The 16,057-nt window shown below is 47.0% G+C and overlaps 1 non-coding gene across 1 annotated transcript; it reads right to left on the bottom strand.

Annotated features, from left to right (window-relative positions):
• Window positions 1-15,659: 15,659 nt before the first annotated feature.
• On the bottom strand, window positions 15,660-15,797 carry LOC119948264. Its single transcript, XR_005456671.1, has one exon. It is a non-coding gene; the product is annotated as a small nucleolar RNA SNORA7 (small nucleolar RNA).
• Between the last annotated feature and the right edge of the window lie 260 nt (window positions 15,798-16,057).

The following is a 16,057-nucleotide window of genomic DNA, read 5'->3' as shown; positions in this document are numbered from 1 at the left end:
CCCTTTATTCTCCCCACCCTCAGCTACACAACACTGACGTACATACAATCAGTTGATCGATCTTATTTTTTGAATGCTTACTGTGTGCAGATCACTGTACTAAGTGCTTGGGAGAGTATGATAATAATAATAATTATGGTATTTGTTAAGTGCTTACTCTGTGCCAGGCACTATACTAAGTGATGGGGTGGATACAAACAAATAGGGTTGGACACAGTTCCTTGTCCCACGTGGGGCTCACAGTCTCAATCCCCATTTTACAGATGAGGGAACTGAGGCCCAGAGAAATTAAGTGACTTGCCCAAGGTCACGCAGCAGACAAGTGGCAGTACCAGGGTTAGAACCCAAGTCCTCTGACTCCTAGCCCTGCTCTTTCCACTCGGCCATGCTGCTTTTCATACTATGGAAACAGTACAGAGTGTTAAGTTGTGAGGAAAGCCTCTCATTTCTATACAAGGTGTAATAGTAGTAATAATGGTATTTACTGAGCACTTGCTGGGTGTACTAAGCGTTTAGAAAAGTACAACAGAAATAAATGATTGTGCAAGAGAAGCTTACAGTTCACTGGGGGAGATGGATATAAAACATATTTACAAAGAGAATAATCAGAGTGATAATTAAATGTTTGATTGAAAAATAATTGTGGTATTTGTTAAGCACTTACTATGTGCCAGGCAGTGTATTAAGCACTGGGGTGGATACAAGCAAATCAGGTTGGACAGAGTCCCTTTCCCACATGGGGGCTCACAGTCTTCATCCCCATTTGACAGATGAGTTAGCCATGCAAAGTTATCATTATTATTCATTTTATTACAAGTGGCAGAGTGAGAATTAGAGCCCAGGCCCTTCTGACTCCCAAGCCTGTGCTCTCTCCACTAGGCCATGCTGCTTGAATCTGAATAAATACATAAGTCCTAAAGATGACTAGATCAATGCTTCTCCAGTGCTTTTATACCTTCATGTCACAATAAATCCCTGGTATATACCAGGAGAATTTCTGCCACCTCCATCTTTGGTTTAACTGTGTTGTCTCAGACCTGCATGGGGCAAATATAGCCCAGTTTGGAGTATGAGTAATGCCGGCACAGGACCACACACCATTTGCCTTAGTAATAATAATGATGGCATTTATTAAGTGCTTACTATGTGCATAGCACTGTTCTAATAGTAGTAGAAGTATTTATTAAGCACTCACTGTGTGCAGAGCACTGTACTGAGCACTGGGAGAGAATACGCAGGTGGGAATTAAACACAGTCCTCCTCCCCTGTGGGGCTCCGAATCAATCAATCAATCGTATTTATTGAGCGCTTACTATGTGCAGAGCACTGTACTAAGCGCTCCGAATGTCAGCACTGTCCTCCCTGTTCATAATAGGTTTTGTGGAGGTTGAGGGAGAGGGAGTGAAGAGCAGAAGAGGGTGAAGTTCACGGATTGCAAGTGTGGAGGTTGTGCTGGGGGATGGAGAATGGAAGCACCTGGCTTTATGATTAAGCCCGTCTCCCTCCGCCACCCGCCCCAGACTGTAAGCTCGTTGTGGGCAGGGAATGTGTCTGTTTATTGCCGTATTGTACTCTCCCGAGCGCTTAGTACAGTGCTCTGCACTCAGTAGGCGTTCAATAAATACAATTGAATAAGCCATCAGAAGCCTTGCAGCAGAATACACTTCCTAGAGGAGAAAGGCCTTTCTTTCAAGTGTTGCAATGTTTTGCAGAGCTGTCAGGAAGATTCATTCATCCTTTCATTCAATCGTATTTATTGAGCGCTTACTGTGTGCAGAGCACTGTACTAAGGGCTTGGGAAGTACAAGTTTGCAACATATAGAGACGGTCCCTACCCAACAGCGGGCTCACAGTCTAGAAGAAGAAGAGGAAGATTTGACTAGTACCTCTAATAGTGCTTGTTAGGAGTGTTCTTTAAACCAAGACATCTGAAAGTGACAGGGTCTCCCCAAAGACATCATTTTGTGCCTAGCATGCACGGGGCTTTTGAGTCAGCAGCAGACTGATTTTACCTTTTACATTGCAGTGAACCATTAAATTAGGTATGGGTGAAAGCAGAGACATATTGAGGAAAGTGGCTTTCTCATTACTGTGCCTAGCATTTCTCCCCTTCCTACTGGTTTTAGTGAACAATTTTGTACCCCTGCGGTTCCATAAAGGTATCTGATTCCAATTGCATTGTAAATGAGGCTTCAGAAAAGCAATCTTCTATAAACAAGAATAAAGGGAACCTCCAACGTAGTAGTGTGAGTGTGACAGGACATGTGGATTTTGCTTTAGCCCTATACTTAAGTACAGATGTACATTTTTATTTGGATTATCATCTGCCGAGTCAATTACTTATTCTGTTACTTTACCCTGATACACTTGAACTACTTGCCTTTCTATCCTCCTATGCACCCTTTTAGAAAAGAGTTTCTGTCTGTGTCCCCCTTTAGATGATAAACTCTTTGAGAGCCAGAAAGGGGTGTCTTGCTTCTGATGCATTCTCCTAAGAGCTTAGTACACTGGTTCACAGACAGTAGGAGTTCAGTAAATACCACTCATTGATGCCTTCACCCTGGTGGCTGGGCTGTGATCCCACAGCACACAAGTCGTATGGGTAAGTTTAACCCCTGAAGTGGGTTACTCAATCCAGTTTGACACTCGATGGGCCTAAATCTATCCCACATTCATTCATTCAGTCATATTTATTGAGCGCTTACTGTGTGCAGAGCACTGTACTAAGCGTTTGGGAAGTACAAGTTGGCAACATATAGAGACGGTCCCTACCCGACAACGGGCTCACAGTCTAGAAGGGGGAGACAGACAACAAAACAAAACATGTAGACAGGTGAAAAAATCGTCAGAATAAATAGAATTATAGCTATATGCACATCATTAACAAAATAGAGTAGTAAATATGTACAAGTAAAATAGAGTAATAAATCTGTACAACTATATACAAGTGCTGTGGGGAGGGGAAGGAGGTAGGGTGGTGGGGATGGGGAAGAGGAGAGGAAAAAGGGGGCTCAGTCTGGGAAGACCTCCTGCAGGAGGTGAGCTCTCAGTTGGGCTTTGAAGGGAGGAAGAGAGCTAGTTTGGCAGTTGTGTGGAGGGAGGGCATTCCAGGCCAGAGAAGGATGTGGGCTGGGGGTCGACAGCGGGACAGGTGAGAACGAGGCCCAGTGAGGAGGTTAGCGGCAGAGGAGCGGAGGGTGCGGGCTGGACTGGAGAAGGGGAGAAGGGAGGTGACGTAGGAGGGGGCGAGGTGATGGAGAGCCTTGAAGCTGAGAGTGAGGAGTTTTTGCTTGATTCGTAGGTTGACATCATCATCATCATCATCAATAGTATTTATTGAGCGCTTACTATGTGCAGAGCACTGTACTAAGCGCTTGGGAAGCACAAATTGGCAACATCTAGAGATGGTCCCTACCCGACAGTGGGCTCACAGTCTAGAAGGGGGAGACAAAGAACAAAACCAAACATACTAACAAAATAAAATAAATAGAATAGCTATGTACAAGTAAAATAAATAAATAAATAGAGTAATAAATATGTACATACAGAGATGTACATGCATAAATATGTACATACGGGAACGGAGTCCTGGGAGTCTATGGTGGCGCGCTGAGGAGAGGAGCCTTCCGGGAGCAGTGGGGGCCACGTGGTGTGATGGCGGGCTGGCGGGCCTCTCGGGAACGGAGTCCCGGGCGTCCATGGCGGCGCGCTCTGAGGAGAGGAGCCTTCCGGGAGCAGCAGGGGCCACGCGGTGTGATGGCGGGCGGGTGGGCCTCTAGGGAACGGAGTCCCGGACGTCAATGGCGGCGCTCTCTCAGGAACGGAGTTCCGGGCATCAATGGTGGCGCTCTGAGGAGAGGAGCCTTACGGGAGCAGCAAGGCCGCGAGGTGTGATGGCGGGCGGGCGGGCCTCTCGGGAACGGAGTCCCGGGCGTCGATGGCGGCGTGCTCTGAGGAGAAGAGAGGCTCATTCCTGGGGCAGCGGGGGCCACGCGGTGTGATGGCGGGCGGGCCTCTCAGGAACGGAGTCCCGGGCGTCTATGGCGGCGCGCTGAGGAGAGGAGCCTTCCTGGAGCAGTGGGGGCCACGTGGTGTGATGGCGGGCGGGCGGGCCTCTCAGGAACGGAGTCCCGGGCGTCAATGGCGGCGCTCTGAGGAGAGGAGCCTTCCGGGAGAAGCGGGGGCCGCGCGGTGTGATGGCGGGCGGGCCTCTCGGGAACCGGGTCCCGGGCGTCAGTGGCTGCGCTCTGAGGAGAGGAGCCTTCCGGTAGCAGCAAGGCCACTTGGTGTGATGGCGGACGGGCGGGCCTCTCGGGAACAGAGTCCCGGGCGTCGATGGCGGCGCTCTGAGGAGAAGAGAGGTTCATTCCTGGGACATTGGGGGCCACTCGGTGTGATGGCGGGTGGGGGGGCGGGGGGTGCGGGCGGGCCTCTCGGGAACGGAGTCCCGGGCGTCTATGGCGGCGCGCTCAGGCAACCACTGCAGATTTTTGAGGAGGGGAGTGACATGCCCAGAGTGTTTCTGTACAAAAATAATCTGGGCACCTAGATAAATTCCACCTAGATAATTCCTAGATAATTCCACCTAGAATGTAAGCTCCTTGTGGGCAGGGGAACATGTCTACCAACTCTGTTGTACTATACTCTCTGGAGTGCTTAGTATGGTGCTCTTCACACACCAAGTACTCAATAAATCCCATTGATTGATTGATTGATTGATAATATCAACATGGCCAGGCACCCACTTTAAACCACATCATAGCGGAGCGAGCCTCTTTATCTCCTGGGAACAAGATGTACTCCCAAGATTCAAATTAAAACAACCTCCTAAAATAAATTAAATTAAAATACCTCGTAAATGTGTTCAGTTTGCATCGCCCCTCTTTAAATAATACTTATAGATGTAGATACATGTAGCTATTTTTATACAAATTTCTAATGTCCAGAAATATCAGAAAAACTTCAGCTGAGTTTCATTCAGACTTCTAGAAAGTTTCTAATACTCAACTGTTCCTGCAGCATATACTAGTACGGATTACCTATCACTAAGAAACAATAGCCTCAGCAATGGTTATTAAAAAATACTGAATAATACTGTGTCAGTATACCCTAGGCATTATACCAAGTTAATAATTATATTTTCCCTCCAGGAAGGCGAGACAAATATTCCCTCTCTGATTATATTATGATTGCTGCGGGTTTCAGGGGGACTCCAGGTTCTGCCAACACAGGCTGGCTGTCATGAGGATAGAGGGTAAATCCATAGCTAGCCATCAGTCTCTTGTCCATCTAGTCTTCTTTCAGGCTCTTTAGACTGTGGCAAAGTAGTCTGATCAGATGGCCAAGTCATCTGGTGAGCACCAGTTCCGAGTGTTGAAACGACCAGGAAGGAAAATGCATTGTCAATACTTGACTGCTGATGTTTCCTCAAACAATCAATCAGTTGTTATTTATTGAGTGCTCACTGCATGTAGAGTTCTGAACTAAGTGCTACAAATTAGAAGACCTGATCCCTGCCCTCTACAGTCTACATCTTAGAGGAGAAAAATACCAAATAATTTACTTCTAGACTGTGAGCCCATTGTTGGGTAGGGATTGTCTCCATCTGTTGTCAAATTGTACTTTCCAAGCACTTAGTACAGTGCTCTGCATACAGTATGCTCTCACTAGTACGATTGAATGAATGAATGAATGGTAGAAGATGAGAAATGAAAATGGATTTGTAGATGTGTTAAAATAGTAGGATATTTAAGTCGTTGTGGACGGACGTGCTTCAGGTGAGTGTATGAGTGCATAAATTCCTAATTGGTGTTAGATGAGGGTCGATTCTTCCTCAGTGCCATTAAATGGGGCTATTATCTATTAAAGTGGTATTATTAATAATAACAGACAATATTATATTAAGCATTACATCACAATATATTATACATTACATTACTATAGATTATAATTAATGATAATAATAATTATTAATAATAAAGTGATGCAACTTCAAGTTCAAATTTGAGGGCATTTGAACCTTTCAATTATATGACTGGCACTATTTACAGTTATAGGGATTTGGAAAACAAAAGTATGAAGGATTCTCTAGCAAGTTCCCTATTTCTATTTCTTTAGCATTGTATTGTTATCATTAGTTAATCCGGTACACCCAATCCTCCTAAAAAGCAGGGAATGTGTTCTCACAAAACTCAGTGTTAAGGAAAACATCATTCATTCATTCAATCATATTTAATGAGCTTATGCTGTTGTACTCATGGAGTCTGACACCGTGCACAGGTAGACAACTCTCCACTGGTTCCTTCCCCTCTGCCTTCAAACATGCCCACGTCTCCCCCATCCTAAAAAAACCCTCTCTTGACCCCACTGCCCCTTCTAGTTATTGCCCTATCTCCCTCCTACCCTTCTTTTCCAAACTCCTAGAATGGGTTGTCTACACTTACTGCCTCGAATTTTGCAACTCCAACTCTCTCCTAGACCCCCTCCAATCTGGATTGCGTCCCCTACGCTCCACCGAAACTGCCCTCTCAAAGGTCACCAATGACCTCTTTCTTGCCAAATCCAATGGCTCCTACTCTATCCTAATCCTCCTCAACCTCTCAGCTGCCTTCAACACTGTGGACCATCCCCTTCTCCTCAACATACTATCCAACCTTGGCTTCACAGATTCCATCCTCTCCTGGTTCTCCTCTTAACTCTCCGGCCATTCATTCTCAGTCTCCTTTGTGGGCTCCTCCTCCCCCTCCCATCCCTTTACTGTAGGGGTTCCTCAAGGGTCAGTTCTTGGTCCCCTTCTGTTCTCTATCTACACTCACTCCCTTGGTGAACTCATTCGCTCCCACGGCTTCAACTATCGTCTCTACGCTGATTACACCCAAATCTACATCTCTGCCCCTGCTCTCTCTCTCCCTCCCTTCAGGCTCAGGTCTCCTCCTGCCTTCAGGACATTTCCATCTGGATGTCTGCCCACCATCTACAACTCAATATATCCAAGACCGAACTCCTTATCTTCCCTCCCAAACTCTGCCCTCTCCCTGACTTTCTCATCACTGTAGACGGCACTATCATCCTTCCCGTCTCACAAGCCCGCAACCGTGGTGTCATCCTCGACTCCGCTTTCTCGTTCACCCCTCACATCCAAGCTATCACCAAAACTTGCCGATCTCACCTCTGCAACATCACCAAGATCTGCCCTTTCCTCTCCATCCAAACCGCTACCTTGCTTGTTCAATCTCTCATCCTATCCTGACTGGATTACTGCATCAGCCTCCTTTCTGATCTCCCATCCTCCTGTCTCTCCCCGCTTCAGTCTATACTTCAGTCTGCTGCCCCGATTATCTTTCTACTGAAACGCTCTGGGCATGTCACTCCCCTCCTTAAAAATCTCCAATGGTTGCCTATCAACCTTCGAATCAAGCAAAAACTCTTCACTCTTGGCTTCAAGGCTCTCCATCACCTCGCCCCCTCCTACCTCACCTCCCTTCTCTCCTTCTCCAGCCCAGCCCGCACCCTCCGCTCCTCTGCCGCTAACCTCCTCACTGGGCCTCATTCTCGCCTTTTCCGCCATCGACCCCTGACTCACGTCCTACCTTTGGCCTGGAATGCCCTCCCTCCACAAATCTGCCAAACTAGCTCTCTTCCTCCCTTCAAAGCCCTACTGAGAGCCCACCTCCTCCAGGAGGCCTTCCCAGACTGAGCCCCCCTTTTCCCCTCCTTCTCCTCCCCTCCCCATCATACCCCCTCCCTCCCTCTGCCCTGCCTCCTTCCCCTCCCCAAAGCACTTGTGTATATTTGCACATATTTATTACTCTATTTTTTAATGATATGAATATAGCTATAATTCTATTTATTCTGATGGTATTGACACCTGTCTAATTGTTTTGTTTTGTTGTCTGTCTCCCCCTTATAGACTGTGAGCCTGTTGTTGAGTAGGGACCATCTCTATATGTTGCTGATTTGTACTTCCCAAGCACTTAGTACAGTGCTCTGCACACAGTAAGTGCTCAATAAATACGATTGAATGAATGAATGAACTCTTTTCTTCCAACACTCTGGCCTCCTGTGTCCAAACAGGCTCATGTCGTTGGACGAGCTTTCCCTAATTCCCTAACAATGTTCTTGCTCAAACGTGCAGAGTGAAAACACACGATATGGATGGCAGAACTGGGATCACCACTTTCCTGCTGAATAGTCCCTTGTGTTTTCGGAGAATTGGAAATACTCCATTCTTTCCAAAACTGTTACCAGTATTGACATATTTCTGGGAAAGTGTGAGAGAATCTAAGAATTAGGTATGAAGGAGAAGAGTTCTCAAATATAATGTCAGTGATCCTTAACAAAGACAGCAGAGCAACAATTCCAATTTTACAACACGAGGCCAAACTGAATGCCTTCATCTTAATCATCATCATCATCATCAATCGTATTTATTGAGCGCTTACTATGTGCAGAGCACTGTACTAAGTGCTTGGGAAGTACAAATTGGAATCTTTTTTGTCCATTAACAGTGTAGGCTACAACCAGTGATGTAGACATAATTACCCGGAGGCTCTAGACTTGGATCGTGCTCGCTGAATGATCACTGCAGGGGACTGATAATGCTGGGGGTAAGTCTCAATTCCATGGTGTGATGAAGCGTTTAAGACCTGAGAGAGGACTTTATTGATACAGATGCCATTAAGGGTCTGACGTAGAGAAGTTACCTCTCCAAAGGAGTAATTTATTTTGGATTTATGTGGATTCTATAGGTGTAACTAGGTAAAAAAAAATAGTATTAAAAGCCAGATCCACTTTTTACATATATAAAAGTGTATCTTAACGCAATGCAAAGTACGACCTTGCATGCATAAAATAAATGCCTTCTTAAACTCTCTCAAACAATCATAATAATAGTACTAATAATAGTAATGGTACTTGTTATGTGCTTACTATATGCCATGCACTATTGTAAGCCCTAGGGTAGGTGCAAGTTAAGCAGGTTGTACACAGTCCCTGTCCCACATAGGGCTCACCCTCTTGATCCCCATTTTACAGATGAGGCAGCGGAGGCCCAGAGAAACAAAGTGATTTTCCCAAAGTCACACAGCAGACATGAGGTAGAGCAGGGATTAGAACCCATGTCCTTCTAACTCCCAGGCCTGTACTCTATCCACTAAGCCAATCCCACCTAATACCTTGTTGCACATTCCCTTCATGAGATGGCCTCCCAGCAATAAGGTGACCAGAGGTCCTGCTTTAGGCGGGATGAAGACACTGTCTGGTCTCTTTCCTGCTAGCTGACAGGCCTCAAGTGGGACCTGTGAAGGGTTTCCCTGTGGCTGGAGTGGAGGTTCAGCAGCAGAGGATGGTGATGGAAAAAGTAAAGTCTTACCATTGAGTCTTACCATTGTCCCTATCTCTCTCCATCTCTTCACCCACCCCCTACTTCCCTTTCCCCCTCCTACCATTTCCCCCCTCTCTCTTTCCTCCTCTCTCCCTCCCTCTGGCCCCAGCCCCCATCATTATCATCATCATCAGTATTTACTGAGCATCTACTAGGTGTAGAGGACCAAACAAACATTAGGATGAAAAGATCCCTTCCTGATCTTGAGGAGCTTTATAATAATAACGATAATTGCGGCATTTGTTAATTGTTTACTAAGTGCTGAGTTCAGTACTAAGCTGTGGAGTAGATACAAGATAATCAGGTTACACATAGTCCTTGTCCCACATCGGTCTCACAGTCTGAGGAGCAAGGAGATCAGGCTGTGACTCTCTATTTCACAGATGAGGAAACCGAAGCAAAGGGAAGTTAAGTGACTCGGTCAAGGTCACACAGCGGGCATGTTGGCAGAGACAGTCAATCAATCAGTTGTATTTATTGAGTGGTTCCTGTGTGCAGAGCACTGTACTAATCGCTTGGGAGAGTAGAATATACCAGAGGTGGTAGACCTAATCCCTGCCCACAAGGAGCTTCTGACAGAGCCCAGGTCCTCTAACCTGGGCTCACCTTTCAACAGAATGGAGGAAACAAGTGACTATCAAGTGCCTCATCCTTTCTTTCTTTCTCCTTTGCCTTTCCTCCTTTTCCACGTTCCCCTTTCTCCCTGTCTTTCTTTCCCTTTCTCCTTCTCTGGCTCCATCCCCTTTCAGGTCCATTGCCCATCCTGTTTTAGCCCCCTCAAATATGTTCATCTTCTCCCTTACAGACAGCAGATTCAGAAAACCCAATTCTCTAGTTATTTTTTTTAAATACCCTCTCCTACATTCAGCTATCAATATTCTCACTGATTGGCCAGCAATTAACTTATTGTCCTGAAGGCCAGGCTAGATATCCATCTGACCAGGAGGGATTTCTTCTCTGATCCATTAAAGTGTAAGCTCCTTGTGGGCAGGGGATTTGTCTCATGATACTGTTGCATTTAGTGGGCAATCATATTTATTGAGCGCTTACTGTGTGCAAAGCACTGTACTGAGCTTGGGAGAGTAAAATATAACAATAAACAGACACATTCCCTGCCCACAATGAGCTTTACAGTCTAGAGGGGGAGAAAGACATTAATATAGATAAATAAATTACTACTATTGCTAATGTTACAACTAGCCTCTCAGCCAGTTACAATGCCTGTCTACCTTAAGATGTGGATTCTTTGCTACTGCTGGAAACCCCCATTGAACCTCCTGCTGTTGCTAAGTGTTACTTCCTCATTTAATTAGCAATGAAGCCGTGCAGCTCTTAATTACTCCAGCCTGTTTATCCAGGGCTGTAGCAATGCACTGATATCAATCTCCTGACTCACAAAAAAATCTATGCAGTTGGATCTGTATTCTTAAGTACTCGATATTAACCCCACCCTCAGCAGCACAAGCACTTAGGTATGTATCTGTAATTTATTTATGTATGTTAATGTCTGTTGCCCCCTCTAGACCTTAAGCTCCTTGTGGGCAGGGAATGTGTCTACCAACTCTGCTGTATCGTACTCCTTCAAGCTCTTACTACAGTGTTCTGCAGACGGTGAGGGCTCAGCAATACCGTAGCTTGACTGATTGAAAATCAAATTTAATCATATTTACAGATTAAACATACCCTCCCTCCACGGGCAGAATTTGTAGTTTTCCTATACGAGTTTTCCGTCCCCTACATTCCACGGAAACTGCCCTCTCAAAGGTCACCAATGACCTCCTGCTTTCCAAATCCAATGGCTCATACTCTATCCTAATCCTCCTTGAACTCTCTGCAACCTTTGACATTGTGGACCACCCCCTTCTCCTCAACACGCTATTCAACCTTGGCTTCACAGACTCCGTCCTCTCCTGGTTCTCCTCTTATCTCTCTGGTCGTTCATTCTCAGTCTCTTTTGCAGGCTCCTCCTCCCACTCCCATCCCCTTACTGTGGGGGTTCCCCAAGGTTCAGTGCTTGGTCCCCTTCTGTTCTCGATCTACACTCACTCCCTTGGTGAACTCATTCGCTCCCACGGCTTCAACTATCATCTCTACGCTGATGACACCCAAATCTACATCTCTACCCCTGCTCTCTCCCCCTCCCTCCAGGCTCGCATCTCCTCCTGCCTTCAGTACATCTCCTGCTGGATGTCTGCCTGCCACCTAAAACTCAACATGTCCAAGACTGAACTCCTTGTCTTCCCTCCCAAACCCTGCCCTCTCCCTGACTTTCCCATCACTGTTGACGGCACTACCATCCTTCCCGTCTCACAAGCCCGCAATCTTGGTGTCATCCTCGACTCCACTCTCTCATTCACCCCTCACATCCAAGCCATCACCAAAACCTGCCGGTCTCAGCTCTGCAACATTGCCAAGATCCGCCCTTTCCTCTCCATCCAAACCGCTACCCTGCTCGTTCAAGCTCTCATCCTATCCCGTCTGGACTACTGCATCAGCCTCCTCTCTGATCTCCCATCCTCGGGTCTCTCCCCACTTCAATCCATACTTCATGCCGCTGCCCGGAATGTCTTTGTCCAGAAACGCTCTGGGCATGTTACTCCCCTCCTCAAAAATCTCCAGTGGCTACCAATCAATCTGCGCATCAGGCAGAAGCTCTTCACCTTTGGCTTCAGGGCTCTCCATCACCTCACCCCCTCCTACCTCACCTCCCTTCTCTCCTTCTACAGCCCAGCCTGCACCCTCCACTCCTCTGCCGCTAACCTCCTCATTGTGCCTCGTTCTTGCCTGACCCGCCATTGACCCCCGGCCCACGTCATCCCCCTGGCCTGGAATGCCCTCCCTCCGCACATCCGCCAAGCTAGCTCTCTTCCTCCCTTCAAGGCCCTACTGAGAGCTCACCTCCTCCAGGAGGCCTTCCCAAACTGAACCCCCTCCTTCCTCGCCCCCTCGTCCCCCTCTCCATCCCCCCATCTTACCCCCTTCCCTTCCCCACAGCACCTGTATATATGTATATATGTTTGTACATATTTATTTCTCTATTTATTTTACTTGTACATATCTATTCTATTTATTTTATTTTGTTAATATGTTTGGTTTTGTTCTCTGTCTCCCCCTTCTAGACTGTGAGCCCACTGTTGGGTAGGGACTGTCTCTATATGTTGCCAACTTGTACTTCCCAAGCGCTTAGTACAGTGCTCTGCACACAGTAAGCGCTCAATAAATATGATTGAGTGAGAGAGAGAGTGTGTGTGTATTGGGGGGGGGGGTGCATGGAGGCCTGGGGCGGGGGGGGGGGGGTTGTTTCCATTTTTGTGGAACCATGTACTAAGGAAAAGTTGTGGTATAGCGTATACCTTGTTTTCCTCTGCACACAAGCTCAGGTACGTGATGATTTTTTGCTGCTAGTGTATCATGCTTTAAGCAGACAGGCTCGCATTGTAGGAAGAATGCTCCCTTATTCTATTGGCACGATCTAGCCAAAACGTTCAGGAAACACACATGTTCTAGAAGAACCACCAATGCTACTGCTGTCATCTTCGCTGTTGTGGCTGAAGGGAACTGTTCTGTCACCTTGGACAAAAGTAGGCCCTATACTCATCAGTCAATTGGTAGGATTTATTGAATGCTTACTATGTAGGGACAGAGTACTAAGTGCTTGGGAGAGTAGAATACAACACAGGTGGCAGACATGTCATGGCCTAGTGGGTAGAGCACGGGTCCGGGAGCCAGAAGGACCTGGGGTCTAATCTCGGCTCCGCCACTTCTCTGCTATGTGACCTTGGGCAAGTCACTTCACTTCTCTGTGCCTCGGTTACCTCATCTATACAGTGGGGATGAAGACTGTGAGCCTCATGTGGGATAGGGACTGTGTCTAACCCGATTTGCTTGAATTCATTCCAGTGTGAAGAACAGTGCCAGGCACATGGAAAGTGCTTTAACAAATACCACTATTGTTATTGTTATTATTATTATATTATTATTATTATTATTAACAGGTCCCACCAGCTCGCTGTGGGCAGGGAATGTGTCTGTTTAATTTTCTATTTAGAGAAGCAGCGTGGCTCAGTGGAAAGAGCATGGACTTTGGAGTCAGAGGTCATGGGTTCAAATCCTGGCTTCACCAATTGCCAGCTGTGTGACTTTGGGCAAGTCATTTCTCTGGGCCTCAGTTACCTCATCTGTAAAATGGGGATTAAGACTGTGAGCCCCCCCCCCCCCCCCAACCTCCATGGGACAACCTGATCACCTTGTACCTCCCCAGCACTCAGAACAGAGCTTTGTACATAGTAAGCATTTAATAAATGCCATCATTATTATTATTTATTGTACTCTCCCAAACACTTAGTATAGTGCTTTGCTTACAGTAAGTGCTCAGTAAATATAATCGGATGAATGAGTGAATGAATACACAATAGCGCTGCAGCTTGCATGTGTACATCAATTAGCCAGGAAGGAAGATGGCTTTGGAGGCAGTTAGTTCTTGACCTTGGCGGGACCTCTCTGGAATGTGGCACTGTCACCCGTCGTCCGGGGACGGGTTTGTTCAGTAATCGGCGAGGCGAGAGAGAGGCCAGGGATGGAAAGCCTGAGTTTTATATAAAATTTATTCCACGTGGCGAATTGAATTATTTAGTTGTTTAGGTGCAATGGATTGAGCTTCCCTTTCGGGAGGAATGCAATCAATTAGCAATATTCGAGCTTCCCTAACAGGAGGAACACAATCATACGTTAATCGTGCATGGGTGAGGTGGCTAGTTCTCACCCATGTGCATTTCCCACTCGGGAAGAATCCACTTACTTTCCCACATGGGAGGAATTCATTACATTACCCGCGCACATGGTGGGTGGCTAGCTCACACCATGTGCTCTCCCTACATGGGAGGAATCCACTTATGATGCCCATCCACAGCGGAGCACCTGGGTCCCACCCACGAGACACTCACCCCTCCCGCAGCCCTTGCCTCAGTGTGTTGGTTCTGGTTGCAGAGCGGGCATCTGGCCTTCTGGGCAGAGAAAGACAGTGGGCCGCTGCAGCTGCTGGTGCGTGTCTTGGTGTTCTGCCCCAAAAGGTCAGAGGCGACAGGTATTTATCACCTGTGCTCCTAGGCCATTCCATCTTCCAGCCTCAGTCTCTCCAATCTCTGCCCTCCCCCTCCTCCATACCTAATTTGATTGGCACGGGGGCGAGGAACACCTTTTGTATTCCCAGCTTGGGCTGTCAATCTAGCAGATTTGGTCATGGGGGCGTTATCCCACCCTCACTTCCGAGGTCCGCCTGCTGGCTCAGGTGGTCACGAGATAGCTTTTGACCTTGAGATGGCCGGTACCCCAGGGTCACCTTGGGACAGGCACTAATATTCCCTGGCAGAGAGCTATAGTTCTTTATATTGTATCTGCTCCAGCGCTTAGCACAGTGCTTGGTACATTGTAAGCACTTAACAAATACAGATAAATTTAAAAAGACTACAAGGTTTGGATCTCACAACTCAATTCCTCCCAGAGATCAAAGGGAGGGTCAACCCTTCTTTTGAGTCCCTAGAGTGAGAAGTCAGGCCCCTTGGCCATGGCTATCCTCTAGTGGTCCACTCCAGTCTTCCCACTAACTTGCAGTAAGATAAGGTGCAGCGTGGAAGCAAGAAGCTTCCACTAAGATGAGAAGCAGCGTGGCTTAGTGGAAAGAGCCCAGGCTTGGGAGTCAGAGGACGTGAGTTCTAATCCTGACTCTGCCACTTGTCTGCCATGTGACCTTGGGCAAGCAACTTAACTTCTCTGTGCCTCAGTTACCTCATCTGGAAAATGGGGATTAAGATTGTGAGCCCCACGTGGTGCAACCTGATTATCTTGTATCTACCCCAGTACTTAGAACAGTGCTTGGCACATAGTGAGCACTTAACAAATATTATAAGGTGGTGATGATGATGATGATGGTAAACACGTTAAAATGGGAGGGTTGGTCACACTACTGTGGGCTCTGTGCCTTACTGTACAGGAGCTGTTGAGAGATCTTTTGGGCTGGACAGAGACTTGTGTATCATTTCTTCTGGGTAATTGTCTTGCCTTATGCTGTCGAGTCGTTTCCGACCCATAGTGACACCACGGACACATCTCTCCCAGAACGCCCCTCTCTCCATCTGCAATCACTTTGGTAGCGTATCCACAGAATTTTATTGGTAAAAATACGGAAGTGGTTTACCATTGCCTCCTTTCACAAAATAAACTTGAGTCTCCACCCTCGACTCTCTCCCGTGCCACTGCTGCCCAGCACAGGGGAGTTTTGACTTGTAGCAGATTGCCTTCCACTCGCTAGCCACTGCCCAAGCTAGGAATGGAATGCAAATGCCTCTGCTTGGCTCTCCCTCCCATAGCCAAGACTGGTAGAATACTGAAAACTCTCCAGGTGCGACCCTGAGAGAGGCTTCTGGGTAATAACAATAATAATATTGATATAATAATTGTGGTATTTGCTAAGCTCTTACTTTGTGCTAAGTGCTAGGGTAGATACAAGCTAGTCAGATTGGACATAGTCCCTTTCCCACAACAGGCTCACAGTCTAAGTAGGAGGGGGAACAGACTTTGAATCTCCATTTTACAGAGGAGGGAAATGAGGCACAGAGAAGTTAGGTGACTTGACCAAGGTTACCCAGCAGGAAAGTGGCAGAGCCAGGATTAGGCCCC

This window comes from Tachyglossus aculeatus, chromosome X4, assembly GCF_015852505.1.
Source record: "Tachyglossus aculeatus isolate mTacAcu1 chromosome X4, mTacAcu1.pri, whole genome shotgun sequence".
NCBI classification, from domain to species: domain Eukaryota; kingdom Metazoa; phylum Chordata; class Mammalia; order Monotremata; family Tachyglossidae; genus Tachyglossus; species Tachyglossus aculeatus.
This window is presented reverse-complemented; position numbering and strand designations above follow the sequence as displayed.